At 36.6% G+C, this 22,848-nt stretch overlaps 1 long non-coding RNA gene across 1 annotated transcript; it reads right to left on the bottom strand.

The window, feature by feature from the left end:
* Window positions 1–925: 925 nt before the first annotated feature.
* Window positions 926–4,556, bottom strand: LOC136793915 (uncharacterized). The gene is made up of 3 exons (XR_010839999.1): window positions 4,481–4,556; window positions 1,758–1,883; window positions 926–1,279 (listed from the first exon to the last, which is right to left on the bottom strand). It is a non-coding gene; the product is annotated as an uncharacterized lncRNA (long non-coding RNA).
* Window positions 4,557–22,848: the final 18,292 nt, after the last annotated feature.

Below are 22,848 nucleotides of genomic sequence, written 5' to 3' on the forward strand. Positions count from 1 at the left end.
CCTGAAACTTGTCACTCACTTCCACAGAATAGAATATGGATGGGGGCACATGGTAACTTTACACAGAAGAAACCTGACAAATATTACCTTAACCCAGTGGCCAAGATTAAGGTCACTAGTGATAAGCCGTGTTTGAGTGCATGTACAAAGACTTTCTTCCACGTGGCTACCTCCCCCTTATCATTCAAGATCTGCTCAAATGCGGCCTCCTTAGGGAATGTTCTGGGCTACCTCATCCAAAGTTATCTCCCACCTAGCCCTAGAAACTTCTACTCAAATATCTGCTTTGTTTTCTTCATAGGCTTTTCAATATCTGTGTGTGTCTGTGTGTCTCTCATGTATGTTTTGTTATTGTTTCCTCACTGGATGGGAAATGCTAGGAAAGTGAGAAAGCAACTTATATATCTCATTCTTCACTATCTGCCCAGGTGTTACAATGATACACACACAGTAGGCACTCAACCTGTACATTTTTCTGAAAAGGAATAGTCCTGATCTCTTGGAAGCCACAGATACTGAATTTGGAATTTGAATTCAGTTTTACTCCAAAATCCATCATTTTTTCACCAAGTCGCTATGTACATAAGACTATTATTATCATCATGGTAAATAATAATAACTAACGCTTATTGATTTATTGTGGGCTTCGGTTGAATTCCACAATTGTAGGAATTCAGATATTATGATCATGGCTTTATAGATGAGAAAGCGGAGGTTCTGAGAGAGTAATTTTCCCAAATTCACAAAACTAGCAAGTTGTAGAACGCACTCAGATTCTTTATCATTTTGTCCATGTTATTTAGAATTTAGTTGCATCAGAATCACCCAAGGAGTCTTTCCAACCTCCAGATTGTCTGGTCCTCACTCCAGAGACTCGCTACAGCGGGCCTAGATTATTCACATTTTAACTCACCCAAGGTAAGTACCAAACACTGCATTTAGTTATAGATTCCGGTAGAGCAGACCACAAATGCCATATGGTGACAGTGGCAGAGAGACACAGGAAGTAGATTTTTGGAAATAATCCCTCCTGAATTCTCCATTGCATACAAGGAAAGGCACAGTTCAGGGAATGAGTTGCAGGCAGCCATCACTCTTCTCTGTGGCCTGTAGGTCAAGTTCAGATCAAGTCTGGTTCTCATTAGTCTGTGGAGACAGATGAGATCAGAGCCAGAGTGTGTCTGCCTTCAGGGTCCTTAACACACCTCTCTGATGGAATGAATGGCTCTTCCCTGGGAAAGGTGACAAGAGAGCAAGTTTCCTGATGGGTGACTCTGGGCTGTAGAAACAGAGGCCAAATTTTAATCTTAGTAGAGGAAGACTTGCCTTCGACGCACCTGACTTTTGACATGAATGCTGCAGCTGCTTGTAGACCTTAAATTGGAGTGAGGGGAAGGCAGGGTCTGTCATTGGCTGATGATGGATTTTCATCAGCTCATAACAAAGCTGAATAGCTCAGATGGCCTGTTGAAATAAATTTAATACTATTTTGGAGAAAAAAAGAAAAAAAAAAGGAAAGAAAGAGTAGATTCATTTTTGGCAGCTAAATTCAATCTTGTGTGAAAGTCAAGCTAGCATAATTTAAAGTGCCACAAGAACCTTCAATCTCCCCCAGGACTTCATGGCTTGCCCTTTCCTCTCTCTCCCCCACGCCTCTATCTCTTTTCCTTCAGGGAGCCTGGTTTCTTATTTCACGTGGCTTTGTTCCCTGCCTAGAGTGTTTCCATTTCCTCTGGACGTGAACCTAAGCTACTCACCATTAGTGTGCATTTAGTTATGATTGTCTCTCCAAAGGTCGACCCTGGGAATTTCATTCTGATGCCTAGATGGAAGGTCAGTTCAACTCACATGGGTTCCATTTCATCTTGGGTCTCTCTGTGTCCCTAAAGTGGCAAAGAGCACAGCTTAAATAGTCACTCCTTTGGTGCAAAATTTGATCAATCAGAATGACTTTTCTATTTCCCACTGGGTTAGTGATTATGATGTTAGTTGTTTGTCTTTTGATTTCCTTCCTTTTGTATTAATGCAAATGCATACCTGCATCAAAAAATACCTTTGTGAGCTTAAAGTTAGTTGTATTTATTGACATGCTTGGAAAATATATATCAAATCTATGGAAGATAAATATAAGTCATAAATTTCACCACTCAAATATGACCACCGCTAACCTCAGGGACACATCTTTCTAATCTTTTGTTCTATATTTGTATCCATATGTACACGTGTACAAGCAGAGAAAAATTTTTACTTCAAAGGGTAAAAATTCAATTCTTGTTTATACTCAATCAGTTTCAATACTCTCTCAGTTTGCCCTTTCTTTAAATATTATTATACAACTTCGTTTTGGATGAATGCATATTATTCAGCCATAGATTATGTTATTCCATGAATTAAGCGTCTAGCTTTGGATGTTTATGCTATTTCATCATTTGGTTCTCCTATTAAGAAGTCTGCAAGAAATATTCTTCTAACATATCCTTACATTTTTGTTGAAGTATATGATTTTTTTTCTTTAATTTATAACTTCCCATTCTTCACAATTTTGTCTACTAGTGGTTCTCAGTGTGTGGTCCCCAGACGCACAGCATCTGAATCACCTGGGTATTTGTTAATAAGACACATTACCAGGCTCCAGAACTACTGAATCAGAAATTCTAGGGGTGTGGCTAAGCAACCTGTATTATAGCGACACCTCTAGGTGATTCCGATACCTGCTAATACGTGAGAACTGTGGGTCTAAGGTACTTGGTGGTTGGAGAGATTCTCGGTCTAGTTGGCCTATGTGCTGGCACGAGCCTGTGCAGTATAAGTCCTACAGCAATACTGGAATATGAAGACAGGAATATACGTTTCCTAGAACAATCCAACTCTTTGCCTTAGGATTCAGATTTTGGGGCTAACTCTGAGAATAGCAGCTCTTCTGGTGAGACTTTTGTGGCGCTTATATTACTTACATCTAGAATGACTCGCCTATATCATCACTCATCTGAAGGACCATACTAGCCTCTTGACTTTTCTCCTTGTGTTATTTCTCATTCCTACAAGCCAGCCTTCATTTAATAACCAAAGTTTTGTTTCCTTCTGAAAATGATAGAAAACTCAGCTGATAACCCCTACTTAAAAATCCATCCATTATTTCTCCTTGTCTATTGTATAAAATTTAAATTCATCAGTGTGGCATTTAAGGCCCTTCATATCCTGGTCACTAGTTACTGTTTGAATCTCATCGGTCACTGCACACCCATTCATTTTCAGCCATATTAGCCACCTTTGGTTCCCTCTATAAGGAATTCTCTTTCAGAAATCCATGTCTTAACCCTTGACCTTAAACTTTCTTCCAAACATTACCATATAGAAAAATGCTCTTCTTCTTTTAGAATTCAGCTCTAACACCACCTCATTTGTGAAGGCTTCTCTGTTATTCCAATCGCTTATAATTATTTGAATGTTAGTTTATTTATACTTCAATATGAATCTCTGTTACTGTCTTATAAATTAGTTAGTATCTTTTTCTTACCTACCACATGAGTATAGGAATCGGATATTATCTTTACAAATTTCAATACAGTACCAAGCACTTAATACATGTTCATTCATTGTTAAATGCTTCAGTCAATCACGAAAATTCAAATTTGTCAATATGTATAGATATTAACTCCAAACATTTAGATTCCATGCTAACTTAGAATTACTGAAAATCTGGAAGAGACAAGACTATTAGTCCAATGAGAAATAGAATTAATAAATACTTTCCATAACAGAGTAACATTTAAAATATTTTTTTGTTAAAATTCAACTGAAAAAAGTTGGTAGAAAATAATTTGACAACCAATTATTAATTCGGTGAATTATTTTTATTTTGTTGTTCTTTTTTCATCCAACCCCCCCCCCCCCCCGCAAAACTAAAATTATTTTGGCATTACTTTATTGGCTGGAAAGTGAATTTGAGGATAAATAATCTTGTTATAAAATAGAGATGATTGTAATGGAATAATATTGTACTGTTGCAAATAGGTATTTATAATTCTTCCTTGCAATCCTTTACACTGCAAAGAAACTCTTACTAGTTGTGTAATTCTTTACATAGAGAGATGATTTCAGCATCCTCCCTAAAATAATAGTTCTACTCCCTTCTATCTATTGTTGTTTATCAAGGTTTTGTAGCCTCACTAACAGGTTGCAGGGAAATCAGTTGCACCACGCCAATGCCATCAAAAAATGGCTATTTCATCACTTTCATCCATGACATGCAGGAAATGCCCAATCCCCTGGGGCCTGTTAAAGCTCTGTCTTCCATTGAAGACCACAGATTCTGCCTCCCAAATTATCCAGTGATTTGGAGCAATAGACAGATAGGAGTTCAGGTAGTTTAATAATGAGGGAGTTTCTGCCACATCAAATGATCCTTACATATTTGATGTAATTTCAGAGAGTAAATAACAAAAAATAAAAATTGGCAATGAGACAATGAATGACTTACCTGGAGTTATTGTACATATAATAGTGGAGAAGACAGTCTTTACCCTCAGGTATCTTAAAATCCATTGGGGTAACACCTTAAGCCCACAAATGAAATACGTTAGTATGTGCACCGGTGGTTATTAAAGCACAAAGGGAATAATCTCTTACCCAGTTTTGGGAGGCCTGGGAAACCTTTACCAGGAAAAGGAAGGTTAATAGAGTGGAATGGTTAAATAACTCAGCATGAAAGGAGAGAGACATGGGTTTGAACTTGGCTCTTCTGTGTGACATTTGCTTGTCACTTAACCTCTCTGATTCTATTCTGTCTTGTACAATGAGGCCCATAATACTCCCTCAAAAGAAGGGAACAGGAAAGGGTGGTGTTCAAGACTCAGAATGGGAAAAGCCCGGTATATTCCTAGACATAGAAGTGGTTCACAGAGAATGAGGGCAAGAATGAAAAGCATCGAGGCAGAGATCTAGTCATGATCTGTTTTGAGGAATAAGGAGTATATTTGGGAAAGGAGATCCCTTGGACATTTAAGGGTTTCAAGATAGCTACTTAAACATGTAAATTGGAAAATTCACAGTGTTTAAATGTTCTCTTTTATTTTATCTATAGTTTCTGGTTTTCTACAATGAATCGTATTTACATACATTTTGAATTTTTACAGCAATTGGGAAAAAGAAAAAGAAATTAAATGAAATTAGTTAAGGAAGGTGAAAGTTCTAAAGTTGGCAATATTCCTGCATAAACCTGTGAGATCAGTGTCTAATTACCTTCAAATAAATGCTTTAATCCATTGGCTTCTGTGCCTCAGCCCTCTATGACACAGAAATGGAAAGCCCAGAGAGATAACATTTTTTTTCCTGTAATCTTTGGGATTGTGGCTTGCATCTATTAAATCGGTGAGGAGATTGAGCAACAATAATTTAGACACCTGGGAATTCTGCTACACCACCTAATACGTAAGTTTGTCTGGTCTGAGTGGACTGTTGACATAAGTTCTACCAAAGCTGAACATATGCTCATCCTAAAAACCAGCAACACCATTCCTAAAGATACGCCCAACGGAAATGTGAACAGATGTTCACCAAAAAGATGCACCAGCAGCACCAACTGTACACCCCCCAAATACTCATCAGTAGTAGATGGGATAAGTATATTTCGGTATATTTGCACAAAATGGAATAGTATATAGCACAAAGAATAAACTACATGTAGTAATATGGAAAACTTTCACAAATATGATGTTGAACAGAAAAGACCAGAGGGAAAAAAGTAGATACTGTAAAATTGTGTGTGTGTGTGTGTGTGTGCGTGTGCGTGTGTGTGTGTGTGTGTGTATCTGTAGCTACCCTAGCATACTAGGAAGGCTCTGAATTCAGTGTGCGCAGTCCTTTCAATTATGACAAAATGTTCAGGTAAATTTAGTTTGTGACTAAATATTAAGAGTCTTCAGCTTTTCAGGAATTTCCAATTAAGGGTGACTTTATGATTCTTTACCAAAACTTTTAACATTATATGGAATTTTAAATAAAAGAGTATAGAACATCCCATTGTCCAGTCACAAATATTATATCACGGGTTATACATAATCTGTTTGCTTAAACTAAGGTCAGCTACAGGCCAGAGGGTCTGGCATGGACCGTTCTGTTCCCCTGAGCCCTCCACATTTCAGAGGCTGTGAATCAAGCTTTTCGTCTCATGAGTGCAGGTAGGGTCACTGAAACTATGTTTGGAAGATTTGGTATGAAGTATGTCCTAAACCCAACAAAAGCCACACCTCTGGAGACTTCCACATTACCCTGCAATAAAAGGGTGAAGACTTGGCTAACTCAGGTCAGATCAATACAAATAGCAAGGGACAAAGCACTTATAAGGGTCTGTGTAAAGCCTTCTCTTGAAAGCATTGTTAAGTCATTTTGAGAGGCTCACCCCGATGAGAAAGTGGAACACTGAAGCCCCTGTGGGAATCTCATAGTACCTGAAGGATACTGAGTCTATTACTTTGAAAAATAGAATTGTGCAAAAATATTGCTTATATAGACAGTCCTAGATGATTTTTTATGTGCCTTCTAAAATAACAATCCAAAACCTTTCCACCAAAATCATAATTGGGCCATACTATTTCTGCCTTTCTTTAAGAATGAAATATTAGGGCTTCCCTGTTGGCGCAGTGGTTGAGAATCCGCCTGCCGATGCAGGGGACACGGGTTCGTGCCCCGGTCCGGGAAGATCCCACATGCCGCGGAGCGGCTGGGCCCGTGAGCCATGGCCGCTGAGCCTGCGCGTCCGGAGCCTGTGCTCCACAACGGGAGAGGCCACAACAGTGAGAGGCCCGCGTACCGCAAAAAAAAAAAAAAAAAAAAAAAAAAAAAAAAAAAAAAAAAAAAAAAGAATAAAATATTATTGGGACTTTTTTTAGTTAAAGAAATAAATAATAATTCTAATCTCCATGGACATCATACTTACTCCATCCCCCCCACCTCCAGGCCCCACTTCCAACACACATTTGGGATTGACATGTACACACTGCTATATTTAAAACAGATAACCAACAAGGACCTATTGTATAGCACAGGGAACTCTGCTCAATATTCTGTAGTAACCTAAATGGGAAAAGAATTTGAAAAAGAATAGATACATGTATAGGTAAGAGAACATTTTTTTTTTAAATGCAGGAATATAAAACTATTAGTGAATGGCAAGAAAAAGAACCTAAGAAGGTTTATGTATTTATCAATTGCCAAGTAAAAGATAATTTTTAATGGATTAACAGTTTTTTAAATTAGGAAATGGATCCAAAAACAGTAAACCAATTATGTTTCTTGTGTAACTGGATTTTACACTCACAAAACTTCCCGTATTTTGTTGACACCATTATCAACCATTAAAATAAAGTAATCCACCCCCCATTCCACATGGCTAATATTTCCCTGATAACTTTGAAACTATTAACAAATTAGATAGCTCTCTTGTACGTCTTAAATATAAATTTTGGCACTTTTCAGCAAAAGCTAATTGGAACTTTCTTCAAAAATGTTCCCTTTTAACAGTCTGTTAAAAAACAAAAACAAAACTCTCAAGTCCAGAACTGCTATGCTGGACACTCCTGACAGTTTCCATTTGAGCTTTCTCAACCACTTCGTCCTTCTTTCAACCTGGCCACTTACCAGAAACACTGGGACCTCCAAGTCAAGCTTTCTTACACTGTGTCATATTCCAATTCTCAATCTGCTAAATGTCAGCCAAAGGCCGAAACTCTTACAAGTAGTGTCACCTCTTGATTAATCATTTGTTCATTTGAAAGCAAAGTGCTGTATTTCCTAGTGGAGCAAACAAAACTAATCAGATGGCTTGTATATTGTTTTCCCTAATTTGGCCCAGTGTCAATGGATGTGAACAAAGCAGAAGGTCAGAGTTGTAGAGAAAGGCTCGCAGGCTTTGGTCTATATCCTGCATGTATGTGGCACACAGAGCAGTACAAACTGGAAAGTATTTTTCAAAGGAGTTCAGGTAAAACAGAGATGGGAATTCATTCTCAGACCTGAGATGTTTTAGGAAATATTATAATTATTTCAAATCAGATGCTAATAGTGTTTCTGAATTATTGGTGTCCAAACAACTGAGTATTTGACAGTTCTTAAGGAGAAATTATTTTTAATGCTAGTCTTTCAGATATGTGTGGACATGATATGATTCTGCTCTCTCTGTTTTGGTCTATGTTGTTTTCATCTGCCTGGCCTCCTTCTTCCATGAGCCATGCTCCTGTGAGCCTCTTAATCACAGCCTCACTCCCTCCTGAGCAGCTACAGGTATGGAACCGGTCTCAGCCAACTGTACTAACTACCCTATCTACCGTCAATAACAACTAGTTCAAGAAGTGAGCTCAAGAACCAATCAGGGCTTGAGATCTTTACCTGGAAGAAACATGGACACTGGGAAAAAAGGAAAGACTTCCTCCATGGATCATTATGGCTGGGCTTGCAACATCCATACTCTCTACCGCTGGGAAGATCTGGTCGGCAGTTAGAGAAAACGAGAACGAAACACAGACAGGCAGAAACAAGAGTTGTGCAGAAGCCTTGTTCAGACTCATCTGTTCCTTAAATACAAAGGTCTCTGAAAAGTAGTCTTTCCAAGTGGGCTGAAAACATCAGTGATGGAAAATTGTTATTTCCAGAGGCAGCACATTGCATTTTTACAGCTCGTATTGTTCTTCCATATTATCAAATAAAAATGGCTTCCCTCTAAATTGCACCTTGATCAGCTCTCCAGAGTCATGGAATGAGCCTATTTTATCTATTGTACGACAGCCTTTTGCATATTTAAAGATACCCTGCATTCCCTGAGCCTTGTTTTCCCCAAGCTAAACATTATCACATAGCTCCACTAAGAGAGACAAAGCTGGTTGGCATTGAATATGAATCTGATCCAGCAGGAAATAACTTTTTGTTCCTATGAGGATTGTCTGCCAGGTCAAGGGTAATAACTCAGTAGATAGGATATTAGATGCAGTCTGAGTATAGAAGTGAAATGTAAGAAAGGTAACACATGTAAAACAGAAGAAGAACTAGAGGTAAAATGATGTGAAATGGCCTCAAGAGCAGTATTATGCTCATTTTTTTTTTTTTTTTTTTTCGGTATGTGGGCCTCTCACTGTTGTGGCCTCTCCCGTTGCGGAGCACAGGCTCCGGACGCGCAGGCCTAGCGGCCATGGCTCACGGGCTTAGTTGCTCCGCGGCATGTGGGATCTTCCCGGACCAGGGCACGAACCCGTGTCCCCTGCATCGGCAGGCGGATTCTCAACCACTGCGCCACCAGGGAAGCCCTATGCTCATTTTTTAACAAAGAGGAGGTGGCATAAAATAATTGAGCCAAGATTTAAAATTTCAACAAAGTCCTGCCAGTGCTGAGGAGGTGCTAGAGGAGTTAGAAAATATTATTCAGTAGCAAGTTTCAAATGGAAAAATCAAACAAATTTGGGAAAGAATGGCTATTTCAGGATTTTTAAATTAATTAATTAATTTATTTATTTATTTCTTTATTTTTGGCTGTGTTGGGTCTTCGTTTCTGTGCAAGGGCTTTCTCTAGTTGCGGCAAGCGGGGGCCCCTCTTCATCGCGGTGTGCGGGCTTCTCATTGCGGCCTCTCTTGCTGTGGAGCACAGCCCCAGACGCGCAGGCTCAGTAGTTGTGGCTCACGGGCCCAGTTGCTCCGCAGCATGTGGGATCTTCCCAGGCCAGGGCTCGAACCCGTGTCCCCTGCGTTGGCAGGCAGATTCTCAATGACTGCGCCACCAGGGAAGCCCCTCAGGATTTTTAAGTTAACTGACTGGCAGAAAATTCAATTTGCCTCAAAAGCAATTAAGTTACAGAGAAGACATGAGATTAAATTATGAATATCAAAATATGAAGATCAACTGTAAAAAGGAAAATTTCATTCCTACCAGTAATTTAGATAAAAAACAGAGCATGATTGCTTGAGGGGACAAGTTTCCTTTGTGTGACACAGTCCCAAACTCCAATATCATGTCAATTCTGAATGACCACAACAAATCTGGGATCTCTCAGAGTTGGAATAGTGGTTTTAAAATATCTAATAAGAATTTTGTAGTGTAGGCTTTGGAAAAACAGTTCAATTAAGTTTATTCCAATAATCGTGCATGTATTTAAGATTAAAAGAGATAATTTAAAAATAGAAATTCCTTTAAACAATTTAAGCCAATAGTTTAGCCTCATAAATGAAAGGCTTTTGTGTGGTAAAGCTCAAAAATGTACTCGATTTAGTGTTATTTTAGCTTTTTGCTTGGAGTCCAGTAGATATTTCTATACGATCCCAAAGAATATCTTTAACATGAATGTTTTTGCCTATGATTTGAGAATTCTCACATTCCAAGGACTTAAGAGGTTTTCTCTAGACTTCACTCTGGGAGTATCATCTCTGGCCTCGCTCATACTGTGAACCCCAAACAGTCATTTGCTTGGTAGTAAAACTTACTAGAGTGGACGAGTGTACAACAGAGAGGTTCCAGGACCAAGCTTTGAAGTCAGAAGAAACCCTGGATTTAACTCTAAGCTTTCTAATTCACAAAGACGTTCTGAGCCCTGTTTCCTTATCTATAAAACAAAAATATAGTTTATCAACAGCAAAAAGAATCCTATTAAAAAATGGGCAGAAGATCTGAATAGACATTTTTCCAAGAAGAAATACAGATGACCAACACATATATAAAAAGGTGCTTATCACCACTAATCATCAGGGAAATGCAAACCAAAACCACAATGAGATATCAGCTCACACCTATCAAAATGGTAGACAACATCAAAAAGACAACAAATAACAAGTGTTGGTGAGGATGTGGAGAAAAGGAAACCCTTATGTTCTGTTGGTGAGAATGCATATTGGTGCAGCCACTGCGGAAGATAGTATGGAGTTTCCTCAAAAAGCTGAAACTAGAATTTCTATATGATCCAGCAATTCTACTCCTGAGTATTTATCTGAAGAAAACAAAAGCACTAATTAGAAAAGATATATGCATCCTTATGTTCATTGCAGCATTGTTTACAATAGCCAAGGTATGGAAGCAACCTAAGTGCCTATCAGTAGATGAATTGTTAAAGAAGATGTGATACACACACACACACACACACGTACATACAATGGAATATTAGCCAACAAAAAGGAAAGAAATCCTGCCATTTGTGACAGCATGGATGGACCTTAAGGGCGTTATGCTAAGTGGAATAAATCAGACAGAGATAGATGATTCACTGCATGATCTGTATGATCTCACTTATATGTGGAATCTAAAAAGAAAAGTCATAGTATTTGCTTTATTGCTTTGTCATGAGGGTTTGATTATTTTTCCAAAGACTTTAGCATGTTATAAGTATTAAAATAAGAGAAATTTCTCCCATTAATGTGAGAACTTGGTGCATAAGCTATATAAAGGGGGTAAATTATAATTACTAAAGTGGAAATACATGCCAAGTGGAACATAATATCTATGACTGACCATCAGAATTCTAACATGTCATCATAAGGATAACATTTTGCTCTAGAAACAATTAAAAGATCTTTTGCCAGGCACTGTTTTTGTCCCTGGGGATCTGTAGCTCAATAATATGAAGTGCTTCCCCTTGAAGAGGCTATGGTTTAGGAGCAGATGGGCAGACAATTTCAGATTTATGTGCTAATTGCACTGTTAGATCTATTTATAAGGTGTTTCAGCCCATGCAGGAAGTGCTCTAGTCTCAGACTGGGTGAGGGAAACAACCATCTTTGAAGGCGTTTTGGACGACGTAATGCAGAGGTTAGCTTCTAACCAGGGAAGAAGATCCCAGGCAGAAGAAAAATGCTGAACGAAAGCACTGAGGCAGGTAAACCTGATCAAGGAACTATAAGCCTTTTGGTAGCACTAGATTAGTAGTTTTAGAGACACATTCTTTCAACGTTTGATGTTACATGGGACTCTCATGCTTCACCATTTTTTCCAGGACAGAAAAAAAGGTAGAAAGCATTTCAATATAATGATTAAAGTCAACATACAAGATCATTCATAATTTTGAAAATATAGCAGCAATCCCATTAAAATCAAACAAAGGATACCCATGGTTATTCAATATTTTTATGGAATGTCTAGCAATAAAGCAAGAAATTGAAATAATATTTATGGTTAATATCAGGGAAAATATAAAATTATCAGTATTTGTATATGACAAGAATTTCTTCCTGGAAAATCCAAGAGAATCAAACTATTGGAACTAAGATATAAATTCAGTTTTATCTATGTAAATAATAAAGGTACAAAACTTGATAGACGTTTTGTGTAACCAACAGTCAGTTAGTCAACATATGTGGGAAAAATTTCCATTCATAACAGGAGCACAACAAAATGTTTGCAAGTCATCATAACAAGAACTCTTCTGAACTGAACCAATCTGAATATATTTGTTGAGAGATGTAAAAGAAGATTTAAAAATGAAGAGAAATACCAAGTCCACAGATGGGAGAATTGAACATGATAAGCCAGTTTTTCTGTTTTTAGATTTTATGCAAATCTAGTAAAATCATATAATGTGACTTTATTTGAACCTGGCAACGTAAAGTTGTGATTAGAAAAATAATCACTGGTTACAGAGAAACGTTTTTAGGTGTAATAACTAGTATTTATTCAATTACACTATTTATAATCAGTTTTATACATTTATAATGAAACTGTAACATTTAAAAGCATTTCAGTGTTGGAAACAAAACCCCCCACAGAACTATAAATTAAAATATTCACAAAATAAACAACCATATGAACTTACTATGTAACAAACCAGGAGGCAGATTCAGTAGGAAAGCAGATCATTGTTCAGAAATAACACTCTAGGGCTTCCCTGGTGGCGCAGTGGTTCCGAGTCCGCTTGCCGATGCAGGGCACACGGGTTCGTGCCCCGGTCCGGGAGGATCCCACATGCTGCGGAGACGCTGGGCCCGTGAGCCATGGCCGCTGAGCCTGCGCGTCTGGAGTCTGTGCTCCGCAACGCGAGAGGCCCCAACAGTGGGAGGCCCACGTACCACAAAAAACAAACAAACAAACAAAAAATAACACTCTAAGTTGCTAACTCCTTTAATTACAAGTTCCAGAAACGGTACACAAATATAGGTAAATTGCAGAGAAAAGGTAATAAATGAAACCAAAGCAACTAAAACAAGATAGGTGGAAATTTACCCAATTTAAGGATGAGGTGTGGCTTTGTAGGAACAAAACAAAAGTTCTATAAATTACCTCATATATAAATTTAAGGTTGTTTTGCTTCAGAAAGAACCATAAATGCCTTTAGAAGTTAAATATGGAAAATTTTGTAACAAAAGAAACAAAGAGTTAATAGCCTTAATATGTTTGGAGAGATTTTAAAACAAAAGATAAAAGCTTGAGAAAAAGAAAAGAAACAAGGTTTCACGGATTATAAAATACAAATGTCCAAGAGGTATTTTAATACAGGGCTACCCTGACGGATAAGAGAAGATCAGTAATTAAATTGAGACTTTTGTTTCTTTTGCTAATGAAATAGAGTAGAATAGCTTGTGGCTGTTATTTTTAAAGAAAATATGCATTGTAAGTGTCATGATTAATGCACTTATACAATTTAATGGAAGGAGAAGTGTAGGAAGCGTAAACTTTCGGAAAATGATTTCTTAATATGTATCAAGAGATGTAAAAAGTTCAAAGCTTAAGACCAAGTGATATTCTTTCTAGCCATTTTTATGGCACATTTAGTTGTCCTGTCTGATCAGGCTTCTGTTAGTTCTGATAGTATTTTAGACTTGCCCTGCTTTTTGATGACCTGGATAGTTTTGAGAAGGACTGGTCAGTTATTCTGTGGAAAGAAGCTCCACTGGATTCGTGTGATGGTTTTGTAATGATTATAATGGGTTGACGGGTTTGGGGAGGAAGACCACCAAGGTGAAGTGTCATTTTCTCCCTCATCATATCAAGTCTAGATACTATGACTCATCACTACTGATGTCGCCCTTGATCTCCTGGCTGAGGTGGTGTTTGTCAGGTTCCTCCACTTTCTATACCTTTTACTCCTTTAATTTGCTGCACTCCAGAAGGAAGTCACTCTGTGCAGCCCACACGCATGGAATAGGGAACATTTTTTTTTTGAAAAAATATTTAGTTGCCATAATTCTAGAAATATAAAACTGGTTAATTCTGGTATTTCCATAAGAGGAGTCATTATATAAGCATTACAAATACCATTTTTTAAAAATCATGTTTATACATTGCCTAATGTCCTCATTGGTTACCCATTTATAGACTTGGGTTAAATGAAGGCTCTTTCCCATTTAAAATATTGTGGAGGGTCTCTGCAATATTAGCATACTGTCAAGTTTGGGGTCACCCTCTTGCTACCAAAACATGTAATTGTACCTCCAAAAACACACACAAAAAACATGTAATTAAACTTTTACTTTGAGAAAATTGTCAATCCACAGGCTGTTGTAAGAAAGAATACAGAGAGATCTCAAGTACCTTTTATCCAGTTTCCCCCAGTGGTAACATCTTGTAAGACTATAGTGTAAGATCACAGCCAGCATGGCTGCTTTGATAAAATCCTCTGATCTTACACAGATTTTATCTGTTTTACTTGTAGTCATTTGTGTGTATTTAGTTCTATGCAGTTTTAACACCTGTAGAGGTTCATGAATCTACCACCATCATCAAGTACAGAACAGTTCTGTCATTCCAAGGATCCCTCAGGTTAACCTTTTATTACCACATCCTCCCTCATTCTGACCCCCACGCCCCATCTCTAACTCCTGGAAACCACTAATCTGTTCATTTCTATAATTTGTCATTTCAAGAATGTTACATAAATAGATTCATATCATATGTGACCTTTTGAGATTGGCTTCCCCCCAGTTAGCATATAATTCCCTTGAGATTCATCCAGGTTGCTGCATGTATCAATATTCCCTTCCTTTTTATTGCTGGGTAGAATTTCATGGTATGGATGCACAACTGCTTGTTTAAATATTCACCCATTGAAAGACAGCGAGATTTGTCTCTGTTTGCTGTTTTGGACCCTCATGAATAAGCTACTATAAACATTTCACACAGGTTTTGGTGTGAACATAATTCTTTCTCAGTGGAACAAATGCCTAAGATAGTTTAGTTTTCAAGGATTTGCCAAACTGTTTTCCTCTAACTGAGCCTGTCCTCTCCACATATCCTATTGGGAAAGACATAGAAAAATAATGGCATAGCTAAAATGCTTCCTACAAATTGCCAGAATAGATATAGATATAAAAATTTTAATATAAATTTTATTGAAGTGTAGTATACAACTTGAAATGTGCATGATCATTAAGTATAGTTTAATGATTTTTCACAAGATGAACACATACATGTTACCAGCACCCAGAGCAGGGAACAGAACTTTACTTGGATCTTGGAAGATGCTCATGTCTCTGATCTACTTTCAAAATTTACGTGCATGGTTTCAAATTGTACTTATTTTTACATCTGGCTTCTCTTGTTGAATGTTGTCTTTCTGAGATTAACCCGCGATTTGGCATATTGCTACATATGATAGAGTTCATTCATTCTCATTTCTGTGTAATAGTCCATTGTAGGAATCTACCAAAATTTAGTTACCTATTGTACTGCTAATTATATTTCACTTGATCCCAGTTTTTAGCTCTTATGAATAGTACTTGTATGTGTCATTCTTGTATGTGTCTCTTGATGAACATATAGAAGTGCTTCTTTTGAGTGTAAACTGTGAGAAAAAATAGCTAGTTCGGGTGATACACATATACTCAGTTTTAGTGGATTTAAAAAGGAAAAAAAAATACAGAAAAGGCCAAAAAAAAAAAAAAAGGCCAAGGGCATTGTTGGGTGTCTGTCAGATGTGGAGGGTTTTTCTTTTGAGGAGTCTCCTAAAACAGTTACCAGAGGGTTTTCTGAAGTGGCTCTGCTAATTTATGTTTCCATCCGCAATGTGAGATCTCCATATCGAAATATGTGTTTTAAATCTCTCTTTTTGTCACATGAGAAAAACTGCGATTAAAAATGCTAAAAAGTTTTTTTCATATCATATAGCTAATAAGAGAAGAATCCTTGGTTTGACCCCATGTTTGCCTAACTCCAGTGATATTCTTTTTCTATTAGACCACAATGTCAATTACTTGACTTCAATAAATATGCTTCAATCTAACCCTCACTTTTCACATCAGTGAATGTCTCATATATTTTGTTCCTTTGATGCCCTTCTACTCAAGGTTCAACACAGGTGAACCATGCCTCCCTCCCTAATTCTGCCAGATCACAGCCATCTCCTCCTACTTTTGATCAATTGTACTAAGTTGCCACCACATTACTTCAGTGAATGCCCTTATTTTAATATTTAACTTATAACTATCCTTAGTTTAGTATCTTGTCATTTAGAGTGCAGGCTCTTTGAGAGTAAATATTGTATATCCTCTAGGATATCTCTCCCTTTTATCAATGCAGTTAATAATCAATTAAAACTGTTAAATTAATTGACACCTAGCTACCTCACAATTAAAATGGTCATCTAAATTTTAAATGAGATAACAGACCAATGGAAAGCAAAGTCTTGAAACATAGAATGTTTTGAAGGAAGTTGCACATATATAGTCTGAAATGGCAGACACATTGAATTCCAAAATAATGAGTAGAGCTACATTTTATTGTGCAATCGTATTTATAATTTACTGACTTCAATAAATCTGGACTAAGTAAAACACTCAGTCACAGTTAAGTGAAATATATTACTTGAGGGAAATTTAAATTAAGAGTAATAAGTTATATGCTAAGAATTGGTTTTAGATGAGATTTGAAAAATAGATGGGGAATTAATGAGGTGTAAACTATCTGACAATAACTATTCTCAATCAATCATAAGGTTTATAAGGGAAAGATTTTTACTTCTGGGAAGGAGAAGATTTTGTTTAATTTATATCTGTTTGGAGAGTACCTATTACATATGTCTGAGTGTTTTAGATGCTTTGACATGAATCAACAAATGGAAGAAGTTTCTTATGGTTTCTAAAACCATAAGAAACTCAAAGAAAACCATGGACAATAATTGGTTCCAAAATTTCTAACACCATTTATATAAAATGGCCTTTGTTTGAGATCTTTAGAGCTTCCTATTAGGTGTGTAGGATGGGACCAGGTACAGTTGTACACTAAATAGACTCTACAATAATTAAAATTTTCATCATCAAAACAGTTTACATTCCTAATATTATCATAAGGTTTTCTGTTATATAAAGACAATTTGTATCCAGTTCACTGTGCAGTGGAAGAACTGAATTTGTACCGAGTCAGTGGTGAAATCCAGCCTAGAACAGTGGCTCCTGGCATTGGTCATAGGTAGTGAACTTGCTCCTGCATTATGGTCAGTGAAAGACAAACCCCAGAGGCAGAGTTTCAGTATTTGACCTGAGGTCCTCTTACTCAGGGGTCCCCAGCACTCCCCCACCAACCCCGGGCCAGGCTGCACAGCAGGAGGTGAGAGGCAGGCAAGCGAGAGCAGCTTCATCTGCCTCTCCCCAACTCCGCTGTCCATGGAAGAATTCTCTTCCATGAAACAGGTCCCTGGTGCCCAAACGGTTGGGGACCACTGCTCTTACTTGAATGTTTCTACTTCTCTAGTGCTCAAGTAATAATGAGGCTACTGGAACTATATCTATGCAAGTCAAGTTTCTTCAATGAGATACAAAAGGCAAGTGACCAAAGAAAACATGCAAATGTTGCACAATAAACATGAAAAGATGCTGAACTTCTTAGTAATCAACAATTCAAATTATAATAATAAAATACTAACTCCACCTATTATATTGCAAAATTAAAGAATTGATAAAATCTAATATTGATAAGCATGTGGAGAAAGGGTCACTCCCATATGTAGTCTCTGGGAGTTTTATGGCTACCACACTTTGAGAGGGTAATCATAATCAAAATTTTAAATATATCTATCCTTTCATTTAGAGATTTGTTTCTAGAAATATACAACAATACTTACTGAAATGTTTAAGGACATATGTATATGTATTTGTGTTGCGTGCATACTATATATAATAAGAATTATATCTATATATCTAAGTGATTTAAAAGAGTAAGTAATTGATGGAAATATAACATGGAGGACTGGTTAAATTACACCTGAATATTATATAGCCATTAAAAATAACAACCACAGAAGTTTATATACTGACTTAGAAGAGTGAATTCAGATTGCTAATCATAAAAAGTAAATTGCACAAAATAATATGACCTAATTTCCTATTTTGGAAAGTAAAACTGCATAGAGTATAGTTTATATATATAAAGTATATATCTCACAAAATTAAAACTCTGGGAACTAGTGGTGAAAATCTGCTTGGATGAAATAGAACAAAACAGTACTGCCATTAATCAAGCTGTGTTACCAGGAAACGTTTTTTCTCCCAAGGTCATGCAGTGGTTGGAAAATGCTGCAGAGACCCCCCCCTCTTCTAGTGACTGCTGTTCTTTTCAGCAATGCCCCCAGTCCTGCTTTACTATATCCCTCTCTGGGAAGACGTCCAATAGCCAACCATCCCACCTCTCCATGGCTTCCAGTCCCTAATACATCCCACTTCTCCTAACACCACGTGAGAAACAACAACCAGTCCAGAGCTGATCCCAGCTTCCATTAGGTCCCCCTCAAAGACCTTCAGTGGGTGCCAAACCATACACTAGATACTTCCCTCCTCTCACTTGTCAGGAACATCCTGTTGTTCCCCTGGGGTGTCTGCTCTTGATTCCTTGGGTCAAGAAAATCGATTTTGTAAGAATATAGATTTGCTCCCAGTAGTCTTTGGCAGTTTAACTAGGTTTCAACAATAACATGAACATATGTGTATATTTAGAGATGTATGCATGTGCCTGTCTCTCTCCCTACTTATCTATCATCTCACTAGATAAAACAAAAAGTTCTGGAAGGTACTTATCACATTTAAGCAGGTATGTGAACAGAGAAATATTGAAGAGAACTTTCACTGATAACTTAAAGTGTTCTTATTATAGGGTTTACAATGGATGTGCATTAGTGTTTTCTTGTTTTTTTAAGAGGGGAAATGAATAAATAAAAAATTAATTCACCTGAGTCAGTTCTCTCTCTCTGTACAAGCACACCCATACACACACCCACATCTGCACACATTCACACACTGCTGCTTAGAAAAATGAACATCTTGAATTTAGACCATAGAAACTACAGATTATTATAAACAGCTATTCCTTTGTTTTCTAAAATCAAAATCTATACTTTAATTTTAATCTGAAAGGTATTTTTCTCAAAGAAAAGCTATTAAAATAAGCAATAAAATATGTACATATAATATATAATTATATACATACAATTGTATTGCTCTTTTATATATATATTGCTCATACATTATATAGTAAACTTTTATTGCTTAGTAACTATCTATACCTATAGTTATATCTATATATATAACAATCGTGTGTTTAAAATAAACTGGGACTGAGAATCAGAGTAAAGGTTTACTTGCTCAAGACTTAGTTAAATCAATCTCAAGGTGTGGTTCTCAGATACGTATCTGGCAACAAGGAGCATGTGGATTAGAACGAGAACCAAGTAGTGGAGCGGTAATGGGCCATAGTTCGTCTTAATTACCTGCCATTGCTGTTCTTGCTTCTCTAAAAGGGAACACAGATGGAAAAGTATTAATGCATAAACTAATTTGTCATCTCATTTGCCAATTGAACATGATAAATAAAACAGATTGCAGGAAATATTCAGCAGGTTGAAGTAAGGTGAGACCAGTTGGGTGAGATGAAGAGATACTTATGGTTGCATTGGCAATAAACCTTAAAACAAATTGTGTATTTCCTTGCATGTTATTTTAGCAAGGAGGCAACAGAAAGAAAGGACAATTCTTCATTTTTTTGTTTTTGCTGTTTTGTTTTGGATACAAATATGACCAAAAACATTGTATACTAAGTCAGCACGTGTTTTGGCAACAAATCAGATTCAGTGCCAATAATTATCATGCATAAATCCATATCTGAAAAAATCCATCCAATCTACCATTATAAAACCAGCCTGTTTTTTACAGAATGGCAAATCAATTTTCAACGTTAGTAGTCAAAGTATACTTTTTCGAATTGTGACTCCTCTTTGGAATCATTTAGTCTGAATTCATTTTGGTCAGAAAAAAATACTTATACTAGTCTATAAAATATTCATGTTAAAATATTGTATGGCTGTCAGGTACAAGGTGGTGTGCTAATGCTCTGAATGGGTTTTCCATATACTTCACTAAAAAGTTGCAGAAAATAAAAGGAATTGAAGTCAAAATGTGTGCTAAATATCTGCCCTTGAATCACCTTCCTTTTAATGTTGATTGCAAAGAGTTGCGCTACTGGGCTCTTCTTCATATTTAAGTGAGAAAAGTTTGGAAGCATGTGGGAAGAAAAGTCAAGATAATGGGCAACTGAGAGGTGCCACTTCCCATGAGGGAAAGTAAATACGAGTATTAGGTACAGAAAGGATTTTAAATATTTTGCAGTCCATCCTGTAACTCACTTCTCATTTTAGGCATTCATAGCAACGTGAAACCAGTTACCTGGATATTTCATAGTGAAGTTGGGGCTACAACATGTTAACTTATGATTATGGATGTGAAAGGTTTTTTTTAATTTCAAAAGGTCATACAAATATGAGATATAATTCTCACATATCTGAATTTTGAACATAACCTTGCATTGTTGTTATCTATTATTTTAATAATCAAAGTAATGATGAACAAGATTGACCTTCAGTTTTCTTCTAGGGAACTATTATGCAAGGAGTCATTATGCTGTCTGGGAGAACTCAGTTTGATGGTCTCCAACTGCATTACTCAGAGACTAGAGACCAGATTTCCTCTGAAATGCAGAGGTAAAAGTTAAATCATTGATCGAAGCTCCACAATTCTCAACTTCACTTAAAACAGAGCAGTCCTGCAGCCATCATTTTTCATAGTGGACTCTTCTTATACTTGAACAAAAGATTTTACAGTTTAAAAAGTTCTCACAAGTGTATTTATGGAACATATATTTTGTATAGTTTAGAGTCTTTTTTCTGATTTTAGTACAGGCTAATTATAGAAAGAAATTGGACTATAATTTTGTTTTTATGCACAGTAAAATCCTCCATAACCCCAAAACTAAAAATAATCACTAGTGAAATTTGGTCTCTAGTCTTCCAGAGCTTTTCATGTGGATATGTACTTATATGAAAGGGACTTCACTCTATATAATTTACAGTATAGGGTGCATATCTTGCCATATCCATGTAATCTATTTCATCCATTTTTCTATTTATATAGTATATAATTTTCTAAATTTTCTTTCTTTGCAGCTATTTCATATGTATTTAATACCTTAGAGCACATATAATTTGCACACTACCATCCTCCATTTCATATAGTAATTAATCAATAAAAGCTATGTTGTTGAGAGAATTAAAAGACAAGAAAGCAGTCCTCGTGAACTATCTAATTTGGCTAAAGAGAAATATGTATGAATACAAATTAATGAAATTACAGCTATTGACCAGTTTATTTTGATGAATAATAGAAATCTCTATGCATAAGACATTTTATGTTTTCAGAGTGACTTCACATGTACGATCTGCTTCAATCTGCAAAATTACCCCATGTGGTTTGCAGAATAAATGTTTCCCATTTTACAAATGAGGAAACTGAATGCATGAAAAAGGTGGAAGTGGAACGTTACCTCAGATGTTTAAACTCCTTCTTTGAATATCTAACATTACACCAGTGTATTCACTTAAATATACCCAGTATAAAAAGTATTGGCTGGTATTTTGTTTGGGGATTGAGGACTGACAACAAACACCCAGAGATGATAATTTTTACAGTTCCACATGTGATCAAAGTCAACTCTTTTTTTCCCCAAAATTATTTCATAAAGCAGAAACAGTATACAGCATATTTAGAGTATGCAGTTCAAAGGGCTACCTCACTTAACTCTAGCAATCATAACACAACTCATTAACATTTGTTATGCTCTTAGAAATGGGCCAATGAATATGCTAAACACTCCTATGCACTCTGTGTTTTAATCTTTACAATCACCATATCAAAGAGTCAGTGTTACCTTCTCTGCTTTACAGATGAGAAAACTGAAGCTCTGAAAGATTATATTGTCCACGGTCCCTCAATGAATAAAGAAGTACCTAATTCTGGACTCATGGAATTAACCACTATTCTATGCTGCTTCTCAGTAGCAAAGCACTGCAAATTATTGACACATTTAATTCTATAAAAGAGTCCTCCATCCAGATCCTAAGAAAAATCTTAGAATGAGGGTCTTGTCTAGTATTTTGCTAATTTCACTGGAGCAAAAAGGAGATAAAGAAACAAACAAGACTCAATGATAATGAAAACAAATGAATATTCCATCAATTCAGTCACAAAAGTTTATTTAGTATTTATTTACTTTGTGCTAAGCACCTTAGTAATGCAAATACTGCTCTAGTGAAAATTTAGTCCTCAAGAAGCTAAGGTCTTATACATGGTATTGAAGTTCTAACAGGTCAATGACCGTCTCTGTTCTCTTCATGTGAGAATATCCCATTTTACCACACTTGCAAGCAGGGGAGCTGGTGTCTCTGTTTTAGGGCTCTGTGGAGATTTTTCTGTTTGTCATGGGCTGTGCTGTTTCAGAGAACAGGTATTGTACATGGACTGGAATAATTATATTATTTCTATTATTTTGTAGTGAAAAGCTCTTCTTGCAAGCCAGTCTTTTCAATTTTATTTCTTTAAACCCCATTCCATTTCCCTCATTTTCTTTTACAT

This window comes from Kogia breviceps, chromosome 3, assembly GCF_026419965.1.
Source record: "Kogia breviceps isolate mKogBre1 chromosome 3, mKogBre1 haplotype 1, whole genome shotgun sequence".
Taxonomy (NCBI): Eukaryota; Metazoa; Chordata; class Mammalia; order Artiodactyla; family Physeteridae; genus Kogia; species Kogia breviceps.